General features: G+C 46.0%; 1 pseudogene; it reads left to right on the forward strand.

Moving 5' to 3' along the window:
* The first annotated feature begins 4,680 nt into the window (after positions 1-4,680).
* Positions 4,681-6,087, forward strand: LOC146172490 (uncharacterized; annotated as a pseudogene).
* The last annotated feature ends 5,885 nt before the right edge of the window (positions 6,088-11,972 follow it).

The raw sequence follows: 11,972 nt of genomic DNA on the forward strand, positions 1-11,972 counted from the left end.
CCTCTCTTCCCCTCTCTTCCAAAGCGCAATGAACGCAGTCTCCTGGGTCCTCGCTCACGGAGCTCCCACGCCCGGAATGTAACACTGGCGACGAGAAGCAGGATTTAGAGCAGACGCAGTCGAAAGTCAGGCCATGGCTACTAGAACGATGCACGACGCCATCGAGCCGTTTAATGGCAGAAATTGGTCTTCGTGGATGCACCGCCTCAATTTCTACTACGTTGCAAACGACGTCTCCAACGAAGTGAAGAAGCGCGCGCTCCTCCTGACGCTTAGTCATGTGACTAAGTCTTGATAGATGACTTCTCCAGGAGTCTTCGGTGCAACCAGCGCGCAGGCAGTGTCGAAGGTCTCGGTTCCGCAACTTCTCCAGAAGCACTTGACCCTAGACCATCTGAGCTGTACAGCCGGTACGCCTTCCAGCTACGCGACCAACTGCCTGAAGAATCGATCAGCAACTACAGCGTGTTCAAGACCCCTCAGCATTTCGAGTATGTCTTCCCCTAACATGAAACACGCCGGTAGTTGTCGTTTGTCGGGTGAGATGTGTCGTTTGCTACGGAGTGTGCATGGCTACCGCGTGAAAGGAGCAAAGGCGGAGCGCGCGGAGCAAAGGTTAAACCCAGCTACTGTGATAGCAGACTCAGGCCGTAGGGGCTTTTGTGGAACTAAATTTTCAAAGAAAAGGTCTACTTGTGTCTCCAGACACCACAGTAGTCTAATGAGAGGTGGCATGAGGGGGCTGCGAAAGAGGGTGTTTAGCTGTCGCTTGAAAAGAAAGGAAGCCAAGCGCGTGTAGCGGAGGCAAAAGCCAACTGCGGCGCAATCGAAGTCAAGCCGTAGACGCTTTTCTAAACGCTCGAGACCCCTCAGCACTTCTAACATGTCTTTCTCTAACATAGGAAACTCGATGTTGTCCCTTAAAAGGAAAAATGTGTCGCTTCCTACGAATGGTGCATAGCTTCCGCAAGAAAGGCGCACAAGTAAAGCGCGTGCCACGTCGACGAAAATACCCTGCGGCACTATCAGTGTTAGGCCGCCTTCGCAGATGTAGAGGTACAAGGCCCCTATATTCTTCGAGCATGGCTACCAGTACCTCAAGACACTCAGGTCGTTGTCTCTTGGCAGGTTGCATGTGTCGCTTGATACACAGGGCAGACAGAGCTCGCGTAAAAGGAGCCCAAGCGAAGTGCGCGCAGCGAAGGGAGTCAAATGCGGCACGATCGAAGTCCCGCCGCAAGGCCTTTAGCAGAACAGAAAGTACCAGGCACCGTGGTATTTGGAAAACGTCTACATTCGGAACACCTGGGAAGTTGTACCTGGATGGTCTGCCGGCAAAGGCAGACCATCCAGGGTTTTGTAAATCCAAATGTTCTAGACCCTCCTGTCACTCGAGACAGTGTAGTAGTGGTCTAGTGACAGGTGACAGGAGCTGTCAAGGATTTTATGCGCGATGTTCTGTGTGTCTGTGTCTCCACTAGTTTTGTATGCGCGACACTTTTCAATGCTTTCTTTTTTTTTCATTTCATTTCAGACTTTGGTAACCGCTTTATATATATTGCCGCGAAACTTTAAAACTGTATTTGCTGTTTTTTTACAGCCTCCGGCATGCGGCCTTATTATTGTGATTCTGGCACGCGTATCAATTCTGTATCCCGTGTTTGTTCATGCTCGTTGTCGCGATACGACGCGTTATCATTTTCTTTGTCGCGAAAGATGCGCCAATATCTGTCTCGAAGATTCCGATCACTTGCGTATGTTTCCACAATGTTCCAGGGTGCACTAGTAGCAGTTTGCGACGTCATCTAGATTGTTCTAAGCAGCCTTTAAATTGAGCACTGACGAGCGTGACGGACATTCTTTGTTCGACGATCGACGAGCACGTTTGTTGCTATCGCCGCCGCCGAGTTACTTAGTATTTTGCGGGCGCAAGTCAGCCCAATAAAGAGTTTCTTCAGTGCAATCATCGACCCTTCATTTGTGTCATCGACCTTGTCACCACTATGTGACATCTGGTGGAGGTGCTGCCCTTGATCCTTCAAGCGAAGACCCCAGCCTTGTTCCTGTTACCCGAGGAACAGCCAACAGGCCACCGAACCAGTCGCCGGCTTCAAGGGCTCCAACCTGAACATGGTCTGCTGCCGGACCCCATTCGATCTCGGAAGGCATAGACGCTGACAATGGCCCAGCCTACAGCACCGGTTGTTTTCGTTCAACCCCGTGAGCCCCCCTGCTTCCATGGACGACCGGACGAAGATGCAGAAGACTGGATGGACCTTTTCGACCGTGTGGCAGAATTCAATGGCTGGAACGACGCCGTGAAACTAAGGCAAGTCTACTTTGTTCTTCAAGGACATGCCCGAGTTTGGTTCGAAAATCATGAGGCAGCTATGAAGGATTGGGAGATTTTCAAGGAAGCGTTTTTGACTACCTTACCCGTTACGCCGAAGCAAAAGCACTACCAAATGGTACCGCGGCAGAAGTCGCCAAATTTTTTGTCGAACAAATTCTTTTGCAACACGGCACCCCAGAAGTGCTCATCACGGACAGGGGAACGGCGTTTATGGCAGAGTTGACGCAAGCCATACAGTCATACAAGCCATCGACGAACAACTGCGTACCATCCCCAGACCAATGGCCTTACGGAGCGCCTGAACAAAACGATAGCGGACATGATCGCCATGTACGTCGACGCTGAACACAAGACCTGGGACGCCATCTTGCCGTGCGTGATCTTCGCGTATAACACGGCAGTCCAGGAGACGACCAGAGCGACCCCGTTCAAGCTTGTGTACGGCAGGGAGGCCACGACGACGCTCGACGCAACGCTGCCGCACGTAACCAACGAGGACAACCTTGACGTCGCCGCCTACCTGCAGCGTGCAGAGGAAGCCCGACGACTCGCACGGCTGCGTATCAAAGACCAACAGCGCACCGACAGCCGACGATACAACTTACGACGACGCCACGCAGAATGCAATCCAGGAGACCAAGTGTGGGTTTGGACACCAATTTGCCGTCGCGGACTAAGTGAAAAGTTGTTGCGTCGATACTTTGGACCGTACAAAATCATTCGCCGCGTCTGACCACTGGACTATGAAGTCATTTCCGAAGGAACATCAGCATCACAACGGCGACGCGCACGCCTAGAAATTGTACATGTTGTACGACTGAAGCCATATTACGCGCGTTAAAGAATCTGTATTGTTTGCGTTGCATTGCATTGCTTATGCATTGCTTATGTTTAAGTTGCTTTGCTTTGGAACATCGAGGCGATGCTTTTTTTAAGGGGGGAGTAATATATGTATTTTTTCTAGGCTGAAGTGTGTTTAGCAAATTCTATATAAAGTTATATTATTGTGTATTGGCTAATCCTTAATGCACAATTTTTGTGTTTCTGTTCGCTCTTCTTTTGCAGTTTCTGGCTATACCCACGGACGTTTTCTTGTGTGCATCCTTCTTTCCTGGACCTCTTTATCTTTTTGTGTTTTTGTTCTCTCGTTTTTGTTTCTTTGTCCTTTTTCTATTCCATATAACTACTTGTTGCAACTAGGCAGTTGTGTCCTTTGTTTACTTATGTATATTTAAGGTAGGTTTTGTATATGCGTTGCATTGTAGTGCAGCGGTGGCGTAGCGATAGAACATCCGCCTCGCATGCAAGAGGAGCGGGGTTCAAATCCCGGTGCCGCGCAATTCTCCACCGAATTTAAAAAAAAAAAAAAAAAATCCGCGCGTGTCGATGGAATTGCATAAACAGGTTTGGGGTGCGACCTAATGCCGGTGAACACCTCCGGCAACGCACTCCCTCACCAGAACAGGAGTTGCCCACCCTGGTGAAGTAATTGGCCGCAACCTCTCATGATAAACACCATGGAGGAAGGAAAGAACTTAGGAGAGGCCCTGACGTCATTTTTTTGAAGCCGGCGCGGCCGCGCCGCGACCGGATGCTGCAACGCCTCTCCTCCTCCTTTACCCTCCGCATTCTCTTTCTCCGCGACGCTCACGTACCCAGGGCCCTTAGCAACGCTGTTGCTAGTGGCCCGAGTTTTATAGCAACAGCGTCGCCGTTGCTAATGGCCTGACTTTGATAACCCTAAATTTTGAATTCCGCCACACTATCTCCAATGCATTGGGAATGGCAAGGGCCTCTCCTAAGTTGTCTCCTTCCTCCATGATAAACTCCATAAAACCCCGGCCCTCAGTCACCAGCGGCTGCGGAAGAACTGACCACGGCGGCGGTCAGACCTGTGACGCAGCAGGGGGTGCTAAGAATTCCTGGCTCCGCTGGATAGGCTGCCATTGGAAACTGACCCTGGCAACGTTTAACGCTAGAACCCTAGCTAGTGAAGCTAGTTTAGCACTGCTGTTAGAGGAACTAGGGCTTAGTGAGATTAGGAACTAGGAATAGGGCTTAGTGAGGTTAGGAGGCCGAATGAGGCATATACTGTACTGAAGGAAGGATACCTGCTTTTCACAATGCAGGTATTTACCCTCGCACTTCACCTGCTTCTCGCCGCTGTGCCGTCTGCAGCCTGCACGTCCGTCTCTCCCGTGACCCTGTTGCGCCATGAAGATGAAATTTTTTGTCAACCTGCGCGATCACCATTGTTGCTCCTGCCTTCACCGCCGCCAGAGTACGTCATCGAGGATCTTCATTGGCCAGCCCCATCACCAGGAACATCAACACATCTGATCTTTATAATGAGCATGCTGTCATCACCGCCGCTCTGTGGGCTCGGTAGCTGTGCGACAGCGCAGTCTACTAATCCTCTGCTTTTCACAATGCAGGTTAGTAATAAGTTTTCCCTATTTGCTAAAAAAAACAGTAGCTACTTCTTAATGCAGCTGCCGAGCCCTCAGTGCTGCTGTGATATTGTTGCCGAATGTTTGCGTGTTATCCGTCTTCTCTTGCTATTGTCAGGGGATGTCGAAACTAACCCCGGCCCCGACCATACCGACAGCGTACTTTCCGAGCTCCAGAAACTAACTGCCGGCCAAGCTACAGTAATTTGCGATCTACAGGACATTAAAATACAACTGAAGACTGCTGAAACAACCTTAAGGGACTTAAACAAACGCGTGGACGCTCTGGAATCACACTACGCTTCACTTTCCACTCTCCATTCCGAAATAGACGCCCTGAAAACTTTGAACTTACCTGCAAGATTGACAAGCTGGAAGCACGTATGGACGATGCTGAAAAAATCGCTCTCGTCGCAACAACCTCATATTTTACAACATACCCGACACTAACCCCGCTGAAACATATGCAGGCTCGGAAGAAACAGTCATTCGCCATTGCTCCACCCAACTAGATTTTGCCATCGAACCTAATCTAATCGAGCGTGCTCACCGCCTTGGACGCCACTCCACTGATCGTAAAAGGCCGATTATCGTGAAATTCACCTCATCCAAAACCAAAGAAAACATCCTTTCCTTAGGCACCAAACTAAAAGGCACTGACTACAGTATTGGCGAAGATTTTTCCCTTCCTGTACGTAACGCTCGCAAACATCTTGTAGCCTTTGCCAGATCGGTAACCGACAAGTTCTCCTTGCGCTTCAAAACTTTACACATTGGTCCCAAACGATACACGTTCGATGAATCCTCACAAACCGTAAAAGAGGTAAAATAGCAACCACCTCATCACCAATCGACAGGCTGTTCTAAACATGCACAACAAGCACTTTCATTGTCAGCGATCTTTACTAACATCCGAAGTTTGATTTCAAAGCGCGACATTATTTCCAATATCGTCACATCATCCGCCAGCAACCTACTAATCTTGACAGAAACGTGGCTGAGTAGTGACGTTTCTGATAGTGAAGTCCTTGCCGACTTGCCCAAATTCCGTGTTTTCCGTAAAGATCGTCCAGATAGAAGGGGAGGGGGGTACTTATTGCAACTGCACAGGAGCTATCATGCACGGCCATTCACCTTTCATCGGATATTGAAATATTATGGGTCTTGTGTCATGCCTCACCAAAGTCAGTTGTGATAGGCGTTTGCTACAGGCCTCCTAGCAGCCCAGACTTTCCTCAAAAACTTAATCACGCATTAAATGAAATTAAAACCAAGCACCCTAACACATGCACTATCCTGTTCGGAGATTTTAATTTTCCCAGTATCGACTGGCATAATCTAACCGCTACAGGTAACAGGGATGCTAATGATTTTCTTGACGTTTGCCTTAATTTTAATCTCGTTCAACTAATATTCGAACCAACCCGTGCAAACGTATGTCTGCGCTAACATTCTCGACCTAATATTAACGGATAGCCCTGAATACGTTCATTCTATCACCTATCTACCAGGTATCAGCGATCACCAAGTCATACATGCCGGCTTCACGATTAAACCATCTTCACGCGCAACATGTAAGCGAACAATCCGACTTTACGATAAAGGGAACTATATTGCTATAAATAATGAACTTTGTGCATTTTTACCAGGCTTCCAATTTAACTTTCATCAAAGATCCGTCCACGAAAACTGGTTCATGTTTAAGAAGAAAATTGAAGATTTGGTCGACAGGTTTATTCCCAACATAAATATACGATCTAACCCTCAAAACCCTTGGTTCACAAACACACTCAAACGTCTTGAAAATAAAAAGAAGCGTCTTTTCCGTTCGGCCAAGTCACGCCCTAGTCAAAACGCTTGGAACAAATATTACGCAGCTGAAAAAACGTATTTATTAAACATTCGAGAAGCTGAACGCACGTTTTTCCATACCGATCTGCCCAAAATGTTGACTACTAACCCCCGAAGGTTCTGGCAACTCATTAACCCCCAGCACACACGCACTATTTCCCTCACCGACGCATCAGGTGCTACCATCTGTGAAACTGAATGCGCCAATATGTTCAACACAGCCTTTTCATCCATATTTACCAATGAAACAGATCCGATATTTCCTTCAAACCCGGTTATTATCCAGGATACCATGCCCTCTCTTACATTTTCTTCAACAGGAATTTTGTCACTAATAGAAAACATTAAACTTTAATCCTCGGCTGGAATTGACAATATCAGTGCCAAAATACTGATTAACACCAAAGATATATGTTCATCCCTGTTGTGCTTGTTATTCACTCAGTCACTCCTCACAGGTCAGCTGCCCAAAGAATGGAAACATGGGAAGGTTGTTCCAGTCTACAAATCAGGTAACAAGAACTCACCGCTAAATTACCGTCCCATCTCGCTAACTAGTATCCCTTGCAAAATCATGTAACATGTCATCTATACCCACATCATGGCATTTCTTGATTCCAACGATTTTTTCCATCCTGCTCAGCACGGTTTTCGCCGAGGTTACTCCTGCGAGACCCAACTTTCTACATTCATTCATGACCTGCATGCTAACCTTGATTCTAACCTACAAACTGATGTCATATTTTTAGATTTCGCTAAAGCTTTTGATAAAGTACCTCATAAACGCCTACTGATAAAACTTTCCCGAATAAATTTACACCCCGATATATTGAAGTGGATTGAAGAGTTCTTAACTAATCGTTCTCAGTTTGTCTCCATTAACAATGTGAACTCTAACTCACTCTTAGTAACGTCAGGCGTCCCCCAGGGGTCTGTGCTTGGTCCGCTACTCTTTCTAATATACATTAATGATCTGCCCTCAAACGTAACATCTAACATACGTATGTTTGCTGACGAATGTGTACTGTATCGTGCTATTCTCACCACCGCTGACCAATCTTCTCTTCAAAACGATCTTAATGCTGTTCAAGACTGGTGTAACGAGTGGCTAATGGAACTTAACCCACGTAAGTGTAATCTTTTGTCTATTAACCGTCGCCGTAACCCTCTTGTTTTTCCTTACGTAATCTCTGAAGTTCCCGTACAGCTAGTTCCATCATATAAGTATTTAGGCATAACAATTTGTAGCGATCTTTCTTGGAGTATGCATGTTAATATCGTCAGCTAACAGGACGTTAGGTTTCTTAAAGCGCCATCTTCATCATGCTCCCGAACACGTAAAGTTATTAGCCTACAAATCATTCGTCAGGTCCAAACTAGAATTTGCATCGCCCATTTGGAATCCTCATCAAGCTTACCTCATTAGTGCCCTCGAATCTGTTCAAAATCGCGCCGCTCGTTTTATTCATTCATCGTATTCTTATGAAATTAGCGTTTCCTCCTTAAAAACAGCATCCGGATTATCCCCCTTATCGCTCCGTCGTCGCATTGCCAGCCTATCTTTATTTCACAAACTTTTCCACAGTCCTATTCGCATCGCACCTTATATTCTTCCCCCCACACGCATATCTCATCGCACCAGCCATCAGCTACAAGTTGCCCGTCCACGTTCACGTACCGTCACGTTTTCAAATTCCTTTTTCCTCGAACAGCTGCAGACTGGAACGGCCTTCCGGACAACATTGCTCTCATCACTTGCACACCACAGTTCATCGATAGTGTCAAAACTTTCCTGTTATTGTGATTATGTATTTTTTCTCTTGCCACCCCTTATGTAACACCCCTTTTTAGGGGCCTTTAAGGTAATAAAATGAAATGAAATGAAATGAAATGTACTGTGTTATCGAGGTTTACCAGAGAGGCGACAACTAGGAGTAGGTTTCCTTGTCAATAAGAGCTATAGCGGGTAATATAGATGAATTCTATAGTAATAATGAGATGGTGGCAGGCATCGTTATTAGGCTTAATAAGCGATATAAACTGAAGATTATACAGGCCTATGCAACTACATATAGTTATGATGACCAGGCAGTTGAAAGCTTCTACGAAGATGTAGAATCGGCAATGCGAAAAGTAAAGACGCAGTATACTGTACTAATGGGCGACTTCAATGCCAAGGCAGGAACAAAGCTGGCAGAAGACTAGGCAGTAGGTGACTATGGCATTGGTTCTAGGAATAGCAGGGGAGAGTTACTAGTTGAGTTTGCAGAGCGCAATAACTGAAGAATCATGAATACCTTCTTCAGCAAACGGAAGAACCGGGAATTGACATGGAATAGTACTAATGGGGAGACTAACAATGAAATTGACTTCATAATGTGTCCAACCCCCGCCATTATGCATGATGTAGAGGTAATCGGAAAAGTGCGATGCAGTGACCACAGGATGGTGAGGTCCCAATTAGCCTAAATCTGAAGAGGAACGCAACACATTAGTAAGAAAGAAACCTATCCACGAATTAGCGGTGAGGGGGAGGGCAGAAGAGTTCAGGATCTCGCTACAGAATAGATATTCAGCTCTAACCGAGAATGGCGACATTACCCTAGAAGCAATGAACAATAATTTCAAAGATATTATTACTGAGTGTGCGGTAGAAGTATAGGCGGTAGGATAGTTAAAGAGGATACCGGTAAGCTGTCTAAGGAGACGAAATATTTTATTAAGAAACACCAGAGTATGAAACATATGAAAGCTTCCAATCCAACAGACCAGATCGAATTGGCCAATATATCAACACTAATCAATAAGCGCAAAGTGGCCGATATAAGGAAGTATAACATGGAGAAAATTGAGCATGCTGTAAAGAACGGGGGAAGCCTTAATTCGGTAAAGAAGACATTTGGCATAGGCAAAAACCAGATGTATGCGATAAGGGACAAGGCGGGCAACGTCATCACGAATATGGACAAGATAGTCAAAGTAGCCGAGGAGTTCTATACAGATCTCTACAGTAGCCAAATTAGTCAGGACCGTAACGAGATTGGCGGTAGGGAAAAACAGTCAGACGTTCCACCAGTGACGAAGGACGAGGTCAAGAAAGCATTAGAAACTATGAAAAGGGGGAAATCATCTGGAGAGGATCAGATAACTACAGATTTGCTGAAGGACGGGGGGGATATCGTGCTAGAAAAACTGGCTTCCCTGTATACGCAGTGCCTGGTGTCATCGACGGTACCGGAACCATGGAAGGATGCAAACATTATCCTCATTCATAAGAAAGGGGACTCTCATTCATAAGAAAGGGGACTCTAAGGACCTTAAAAATTACAGACCCATCAGCTTACTGTCTGTTACGTATCAGGTATTTACTAAGGTAACTGCTAATAGAATCAGGACAACCTTAGACTGCAATCAAGCAAATCATCAAGCAGGTTTTCGGAAACAGTACTCTACATCGATCATATCCATACCATCAATCACGTGATAGAAAAATGCTCGGAATATAATCAGCCCTTATACATAGCATTCATTGATTACAAAAAAGCATTTGACTCAGTTGAAACCTCGGCGGTGATGCAGGCATTGCGAAATCAGGTGGTAGACGAGCCGTACGTGAAAGTGCTGGAAGATATATATCGTGGCTGCACAGCAATCATAGTTCTGCATAAAGAAAGTAACAAAATTCCCATAAATAAAGGAGTTAGGCAAGGAGACACAATCTCCCCAGTACTATTCATAGCTTGCTTAGAGGAAGTATTTAGAGACTTGGAATGGGAGCAGTTCGCGATAAGGGTACTGGAGAATATATACCTCAGTAATCTGCGATTTGCTAATGACATTGCCTTGCTAAGCAACTCGGGGGATGAACTGCAAATAATGATTGATGACCTAGAAAGGAAAAGTGGAAAGGTAGGCTTGAAAATCAATATGCAGAAGACTAAGGTAATGTTCAACAGCCTCGGGAAGAAACAGCAGTTAACATTAGGTAGCGAAGTACTGGAAGTAGTAGGCGAATATGTCTACTTAGGACAGGTAGTAACCGCAGATCCGGGCCATGAAAAAGAAATAACAAGAAGAATAAGATTGGGATGGAGCGAATTTTGCAAGCACTAGCAGATTATGACTAGCAGCTTACCAGTATCGCTCAAGAGGAAAGTATACAACAGTTGCATCTTACCTGTATTTACCTACGGGGCTGAAACGTGGAGGCTAACCAAGAGAGTTCTACTTAAGTTGAAGACAACCCAGAGGGCTATGGAACGAAAAATGGTAGGGGTAACAAGCGTGCAGAGTGGGTGAGAGAAATAACTCAAGTTACCGACATTCTAGTGGAAATTAAGAAGAAATGGGCATAGGCAGGACATGTAGTGCGAAGAGAGGATAACCGATGGTCGCTTAGGGTAACAAACTGGATTCCAAGGAAAGGAAAGCGTAGCAGGGGGCGGCAGAAAGTTAGGTGGGCGGCAGGGGTCAAGTAGATGCAGCTAGCACAAAACCGGGTTAATGGGAGAGGCCTTCGCCCTGCAGTGGGTATAGTCAGGCTGATGATTATATATATATATATATATATATATATATATATATATATGTGTGTGTGTGTGTGTGTGTGTGTGTGTGTGTGTGTGTGTGTGTGTGTGTGTGTGTGTGTGTGTGTGTGTGTGTGTGTGTGTGTGTGTGTGTGTGTGTGTGTGTGTGTGTGTGTGTGTGTGTGTGTGTGTGTGTGTGTGTGTGTGTGTGTGTGTGTGTTTGTGTGTGTGTGTGTGTGTGTATTTTATATCCATGTTTTTTTCCTATAAATTACGTCTTTTTTATTTTGGGCGTTTAGCTCCTTTTTTTTATCTTAAATTGGATTAAGCCTGGCAAAGCTTTGCTGGTCCAGGCTCCCTCTCTCTCATTCTTTTACATTTTTTTTGGTCATATTCTGAGAGGATTAATAACAAGTGTAAAAAAGGTGGCAGGAGTAGCTTGCTAAGAAAGGGACGTCGTGGCAGCCTAAAATGGCACTGCAGAATGCGCGGCAGTAAGAGAGGGATGCAGCATGCAAACGGGATCGAAGAGAGGAGGATCAGCAGGCAACCCGTTCGCAGTCGCTCGCCCATATTGCCCATATCTCGCGTTCGGCTTTCCAGCTAGGCGCATGCTACACTTCGGAAGAGTACAGTATAGGACGCGAAAAAGGTCAGGTTCGCGAGCTGAGGCCTTCAAAGTTTTCTCAGATCTCGGCTTCTATACAGCCGCCAAAAGAACAAAAAAAAAAAAAGAGTGACCGCGGTGTGTAGGCCGTCCCCACTTGACAGGTTGACAATGGTGGGGGAGCA

Source organism: Amblyomma maculatum, unplaced genomic scaffold (genome assembly GCF_055883805.1).
Source record: "Amblyomma maculatum isolate TAMU_Amacu unplaced genomic scaffold, ASM5588380v1 scaffold_13, whole genome shotgun sequence".
NCBI classification, from domain to species: Eukaryota; Metazoa; Arthropoda; class Arachnida; order Ixodida; family Ixodidae; genus Amblyomma; species Amblyomma maculatum.